This window comes from Eschrichtius robustus, chromosome 11 (assembly GCF_028021215.1).
Source record: "Eschrichtius robustus isolate mEscRob2 chromosome 11, mEscRob2.pri, whole genome shotgun sequence".
In the NCBI taxonomy this organism is placed as follows: Eukaryota; Metazoa; Chordata; class Mammalia; order Artiodactyla; family Eschrichtiidae; genus Eschrichtius; species Eschrichtius robustus.
The window spans coordinates 3,396,327-3,403,521 of NC_090834.1; positions in this window are offsets into that span (position 1 = coordinate 3,396,327).

The window sequence follows — 7,195 nt, forward strand, 5'->3', positions numbered from 1 at the left end:
TGCACCCATCTGGAAAACGTCTGAAATATGCCTTATAGGGAAGCTCTAAAATGACTGCTTTTTAGATTCCGTATATGCGCGTTAGCATACGGTATTTTTCTCTTTCTGACGTACTTCACTCTGTATGACAGACTCTAGGTCCATCCACCTCATTACAAATAACTCAATTTCATTCCTTTTTATGGCCGAATAATAGTCCATTGTATACATGTGCCACGTTTTCTTTATCCATTCATCTATCGATGGATATTTAGGTTGCTTCCATGTCCTGGCTATTGTAAATAGTGCTGCAGTGAACATTGTGGTACATGTATCTTTCAAAAAAAAATGGTGCTGATGAACCTAGTGGCAGGGCAGGAATAAAGACACAGACGTAGAGAACGGACTTGAGGACGCAGGGGGGAACGGGAAGCTGGGATGAAGTGAGAGAGTAGCATTGACATACATACACTACCAAATGTCAAATAGGTAGCTAGTGGGAAGCAGCCGCATAGCACAGGGAGATCAGCTCGGTGCTTTGTGACCACCTAGAGGGCTGGGATAGGGAGGGTGGGAGGGAGGCTCAAGAGGTAGGGGATGGGGGATATATGTATACATATAGCTGATTCACTTTGTTGTACAGCAGAAACTAACACAACATTGTAAAGCAATTATACCCCAATAAAGATATTAAAAAATAAATAAATAAAATAAAATGACTGTTTATCCAGTGTGTGGCTCCTTTTAGAGACAGCCCAACAAAGTACCCTGATTGGTTGTCCAGAAAGGTACTTTCTAAAATGCCTCTGATGTTTTGTCCATTCCTTCACTATTCAGTCCCTGAGTATTCATTTCACACCCTGATAATTTTCAGTCCTACCTGCTTTACAGTGTTGCGGAACTAAAGACAAAGTGGAACAGAGATATTTATTCTTTCATCTACAACTTGAGTGGCTGCTCAATGTCTCTGTCAGTAGAGGAATCCCTAGAGTCATGCTTCAAGCTTCAATTACTGGGCTTCAATTAGAACTCCTGCACACACACACACCACACCCTCACCCAGGAATATCCCTCCTCTGTTCCTCACAGCTGCAAGCCCTCCAGGACATACACCATCAATGTTTGTAAACCACTGTTTAAAAACAAACCAAAAAAACCCCCAAAAACTAAAACAACAAAAAAACCCACTGTTTATGTAGAGAAAAATGAGTATATGTTGAATTCATACTTACTATAATCATTTTAAGTTTTTATTAAAAATTATTTTGTTAAATGCTGGAGAGGGTATGGAGAAAAGGGAACCCTCTTACACTGTTGGTGGGAATGTAAACTGATACAGCCACTATGGAGAACAGTATGGAGGTCCCTTAAAAAACTAAAAATAGAATTACCATTTGACCCAGCAATCCCACTACTGGGCACATACCCTGAGAAAACCATAATTCAAAAAGACACATGCACCCCAATGTTCACTGCAGTATTATTTACAATAGCCAGGACATGGAAGCAACCTAAATGTCCATCAACAGAAGAATGGATAAAGAAGATGTGGTACATATATACAATGGAATATTACTCAGCCATAAAAAGGAATTAAATTGGGTCATTTGTAGAGACGTGGATGGACCTAGAGACTGTCATACAGAGTGAAATACATCAGAAAGAGAAAAACAAATATCGTATATTAACGCATATATGTGGAATCTACAAAAATGGTACAGAAGAAACTGTTTGCAAAGCAGAAATAGAGACACAGATGTAGAGAACAAACATATGGACACCAAGAGGGGAAGGGGGTGGGTCGGATGAATTGGGAGATTGGGATTGACATATATACACTAATATGTATAAAACAGATAACTAATGAGAACCTGCTGTGTAGCACAGGGAACTTTACTCAGTGCTCTTTGGTGACCTAAATGAGAAGGAAATTAAAAAAAGAGGGGATATATGTAAACATACAGCTGATTCACTTCACTGTACAGCAGAGACTAACACAACATTGTAAAGCAACTATATACCAATTTAAAAAAATCTATACCCCAATTTAAAAAAATTATTTTGTTCAACAAAATAATTACATTCCCGCCATGTAATAAAACTGGCCAGTAGTGTACAGACAAACATTCTGGTCAACTCATTTTAGTGAATATTATCAATTCCTCGTTAAAAAGACCCTCATATTATAACTACTATTTCTGTACAATCTCATCATATTCAGTGAAAATAGCCTTTAAAACTGAAGACAAAATACAACCTATTTCAGGCAAACAAAAGCTGAAAGAATTTACTACCAGTATATCAGTCCTACAAGGAATATTGAAAGAAGTTATTTGGGCAGAAGAAAAATTGTAACAGATGGAACTATAGATCTACACAAAGAAGTAAAAAGTATTTTAAAATATTAATATTTCCTCTTTTCCTCATCTTTTAATTTCTCAAAAGATAAATGAATGTTCAAAGCAAAAAAAATAGTAACATATTATGGGATTTTATAATATATGTATATGTAAAATGTACAATCCAAATAGCACAAAGGATGAACAGGAAAATGTAAGTGTTTGTTGTAAGGATCTTACATTATATAAGAAATGATGTAATGTTGTTTCAAAACAGTCTATGATAAGTTAAGGGCATATTATAAACCCTAGAACAACCACTAAAAACTAAAAATTAAATTAAATTAAATTAAATAAAAGATGTAACTAATTAGCCAGTAGTGGACATAAAACGGAATCATAGAAAATCCTTAATTAATCCAAAAAAGCCATAGAAAATGATGACATAAGATCAAAGAGCACATGAAACAAAAGGAAAACCAGTAGCAACATGGTAGACTTAAATCCAACCATATTAATAATCACATTAAATATAAATGGTCTAAATGTGTCAAATAAAAGGCAGAAATTGTCAGACTGAATACATGCGCAAGACTCAACTATGTCTTGTCTACAAGAAACCTCTTTAAATATGAAGACACAGGTATGTATAAAAAAACACGTTAAGCAAACATTAACAATAAGAAAGCTGGAGAGACTGTTAATTTCAGATAATGTAGACTCCAGAACATGTGATATCACCGGGAATAAAGAGGGACCTTTCAAAATAGAGAGCTAAAGAATTACAAATTTTCAAATCCAGCCCAACTAAAGAGAACTGCCTTATGGGCCTGCCACTATCAAGCAACACAACTGAACAGAGTTGAGCCCCATTTACGCTAGTTTGGACCAAATTTAAAGGACTTGAAAGTGGACTACGTACTCCTTTCCTCTTCTAATTGCAACATACATATCTATGTTTAATCCTCTTTATCTAAGTCTGGGAGCACTGCCATCTACCCACCTCAAGTTCCTTTTTCTCCTGTTTTTTATTTCAACTGCAACCTCAGTCCAAGTAGTAGTTTAATATCTTGAATTCCATGTTGTCCTGCATTCCTTCTATGTCTGCACCTGTGGAAAAACCTGCAACTTGTCCACCAATATCATTTGACCCTTCTTCCTTCAATAACAGAATTCCTGGTTCTTACCTGGGAACATTGGTACCCAGCTGAAGGCTGGTTTCCCAGCCTTGCTTGGCTGTGTGGCCACGTGACTGAGGGCTGCCACTTCCTAGTTGTGCCTTAAAAGGAAAGGTGTGTGTCCTAAGTTTCTGTCCACCTGTCTACTGGCTGAGAAGCACTTTTAATAAAAAGTCTGAGATTTTTAATTCTCGTTTAAGCATTGCACTGAGTGGGTCTCTGTAATAGCAGCTTAGAATAAATCCCAACTAATATAGTACCTCTTTAATTTTCTTTGCCCAAGAAAATTTGGTAACTTTGCATGGTATCTCAAATTTCTTATGCAAGCCCTGTGTTATCCCGATTTAAAGCAAACAATTAGAAAGTGCTATCACTTTTTAACTGGGGACAGGGACTTTGAAAAGAGTATCCAATCCCTACTTTAATGCTTGCTAACTTTGTCTATGATAGGATCAACGTATTTCTTAAAAAACAGGGCAGTTGATTGATGGTCTTTAAGAAAGTAGAGAGGTTCTATGGATAAATAGTAAATGCAGTTTTTCAGCAAGGGAAAACAATACACATATACAGATTCAAGTGTCAACCTGTGTGGCATGGGATATGCCCTCACCCTTCCAAACGTCTGCTGGTGTCTTGTCAATGGAAAGAAGAATAAGCTTGCCTGCTCACTGTACTGCATAGGATTTCCTAATCACCTAATCATTTGCCTGATCCTAAACCAGCTTCTTCTGGGCTTCAGGCTTTCTGGGCTCTCAGTTTCAGCTGCTCCTATTTCCAGCACTTTCCATTTGTTCTCAGGATTTTCCTTTCAGTGGTCCTCATGGGGACACAGCTCCCCTCCAGTCTCTGGATGTTAGGATTAGAATGATTAACGTGAAGAATTGGGTTTCAGAATATTCCGCAAAGATGGTTCGAGTTCCTGCTGTAGCGTTATCTGAATCCTTCCACATAGCCAGTGGTGTGTCCTATCCAGCCTCTCAGCCCCTATGTAGGCCTGGCCCTATCTAACCTCTGAAAAATCTCTTCTCAAGATAAACACTGTCTCAGAATTAAAACCAAGATTCTCAGGAGGGACTGTTTAGCTCCAACATGTTGCCTTACTTAACTTAAGCCATCCCTGGATGGAGAATAATAACCAGGGTTGTGTGGAGACCCATCACTTTGCTTTCATATAAAGCTGCTTTATCAGGAACAAGCCCCAGGGTGGCGTTACTTAATAGCAGAGATGCAGAGAGAGAAAGCGAGTTCATGATAAACTGACGCTGCACCTGGCTTCCTACAAGCAGTTGCGAGACAAGTAAAAGTCCGCTAATCTCACCAAGCAGCCAGATTGATTCTGGTCATTAATAGTTTCTGGTCATTAATGGAGGAGTGAGAAAGAAAGTGGGAAAATGAGTGCATCATTGGTATCTACACCCTTAATAGAGATCAAGGAGCTCTTTCAAAGCTGCTCACAGCTCTGTAAGCACACTGAGCCAGAGCGCCTGGTCCCTGGCCTGGAGCCAGGATCAACATCCAAGACCACAAGGAAGATGAAGGACCTCAGATAGGAAACCACGTGTCTTAGATTTGTCTACAAAGCACTCAAAACTCCAAATAAAGAAGAAAATCTGAGTTATCTACCCAGATATTTTGTTCACATTTATCACATAGCCTTCCATCCAAATATTTGGCACCGTATAAACACATAGAGGTGACTCAAAGTTACCTACCAGCCAAAGAAGAAAAACTGGAAATGTGCCTGCAAAGGACATGAAATAACATTAAGTCAATTTGATTTGAGGTGTAGGTGCTTCTAACTCAGCTCGGAATTGGTAGAGGTCAAGCACATCTATCTAGCCTAGACGGTCCCCTGAATCTCTCTTTATTCCTGTACCTGTTATTGACTATGCTAATGGTCTGAAAAAGTGAAGGACTCACCAAAAAGTGCATATTTTTGGTGCAGGTATCTTGTTGTTTTATAGAACATGTTATTGAAGGTTGTATACGAATTGATTCGATAGTAAAATACATGGAAATGGGCAGGTTTGCTTAGAGGAATAATAATCTTATAAAAAAATAACCAACTCTCAATATATTGAGTTTTAATATTAATTTTTATAGCGTATCGTGCTTTCTTTAAACCTTCACAGCTATTTTCTGTTAGCGTGTGGTTCAGCCGAAGGCAAGCAAGGTGCTTTTCAGAGAGGCTTAGTTACAATTTCACAGCAACATTCTACCAGGCCACACTTTCCCTGAGCCCCATTTCCTTCTCCGTGGCGCAAGGTAACTTATGAGATTCCTTCATCAACTGCACAAATAGGTATTGACCATCTATTATAGACTAGACATTGAACTATTATTAGTGATATAATACATGCTCATATAAGCATGGTCCTTCATCTCAAATGACCCAAGACATGTCATGGGGGTTGGGATGTGTGCTCTGGGGGGACCCAGGAAGTGGCAATCACCCAGACTTAAAAGGGGGGGGCTAATAGAATGTAGACGAGTTGGGCTTACCTTGGGAAAGAGAAGGATATTATTCCAGCAGGACCAACAGCTGAGGTGACCCTGAGGGGATAGAGCGTGGTAGGTTTGAAGAACTCAAAGAAGTACGGCAGCAATTTAGTGAGGAAGTCAGGGAGTAGCAGGACATGAGGCCAGGTGTGCACAGAGGGGAACGATGCTGCAAAACCCATAAGGAATGTACGGGTGGCTTCCTTATGTGGATTTAGATCATCCTAGAGACTTCTTCATAGAGAATTGACAGATTTGGGTTTAGGAGAGATCATTTTGACTGATTGCGGCATCCATAGTGGGTGGGATAAGAACGAGAAGGTGAGGAGGGCTGTTAGGGAGATATTGTAGTAATCATGAAAATAAGCAATGTATGGGGCTAGGTGCACACAGCCTGCATCTTTTGCTGCCCATCCCCCAACCCCAGTATTCCTACAGCTTAGGGCCCAGCCCAGTGAATGAACCCTGGCATCAGACCCTTCCATGCTCCCACTCTCTAGACTTTGTTCACGAAACAGCAATTTTGCTCAGTCATAAAAAGGTAAAGACAGTAATAACAACTACGAAACTAAACCAGGTACATTCTAAATCTCATGTGAAGTAGACACAATTTTTTCCTTGTAGAGAGGAAAGTTTGAGAAAAATAGCAGAGAACTGGTAAATAATTCAGCCTATGACCTTGATGCTTATTGATTCCTGCAGCTGTTTATCTTTCTCTAGGCTACCCAGGGGGAGAAAAAAACCCTCCAAAAAACAATTATCACTTAACTATAAAAGTGCTTGGTTTGGGAAAGCCTTCTGGTTGGTTGCTGAGCACTCCAAGGGGGTAAGTTGATCTCTATAAACCACCCAGCCTGACTGAAGCTGCTGCTTAAAATTCCCAACCACCGCTTCATTACTTTCTGGTGTGGATGAAAAACAAAAAAAGCAGACGCACATTGTCTTCTCAGTTTCAGATGCTTAGGATGTTTAGCCAATCAGATGACTTAATGGCTGGCGATTTCTCACCTAGGGGTTTGAACACCGATGGATTCCAGCCATGGGGGCACCAGATGTGGTCCACGGTGAGCTCGTGATACATGCTGGTAGCAGTGGTGGTGGTCGGGATGGTGCTGGTTATAGTTGCTGTGGTTGCTGGGGATACAGTAATACTTCAGATTGGGCTGGAAAAGGGAAAAGGGAAAGGACAAAAATTTTTGT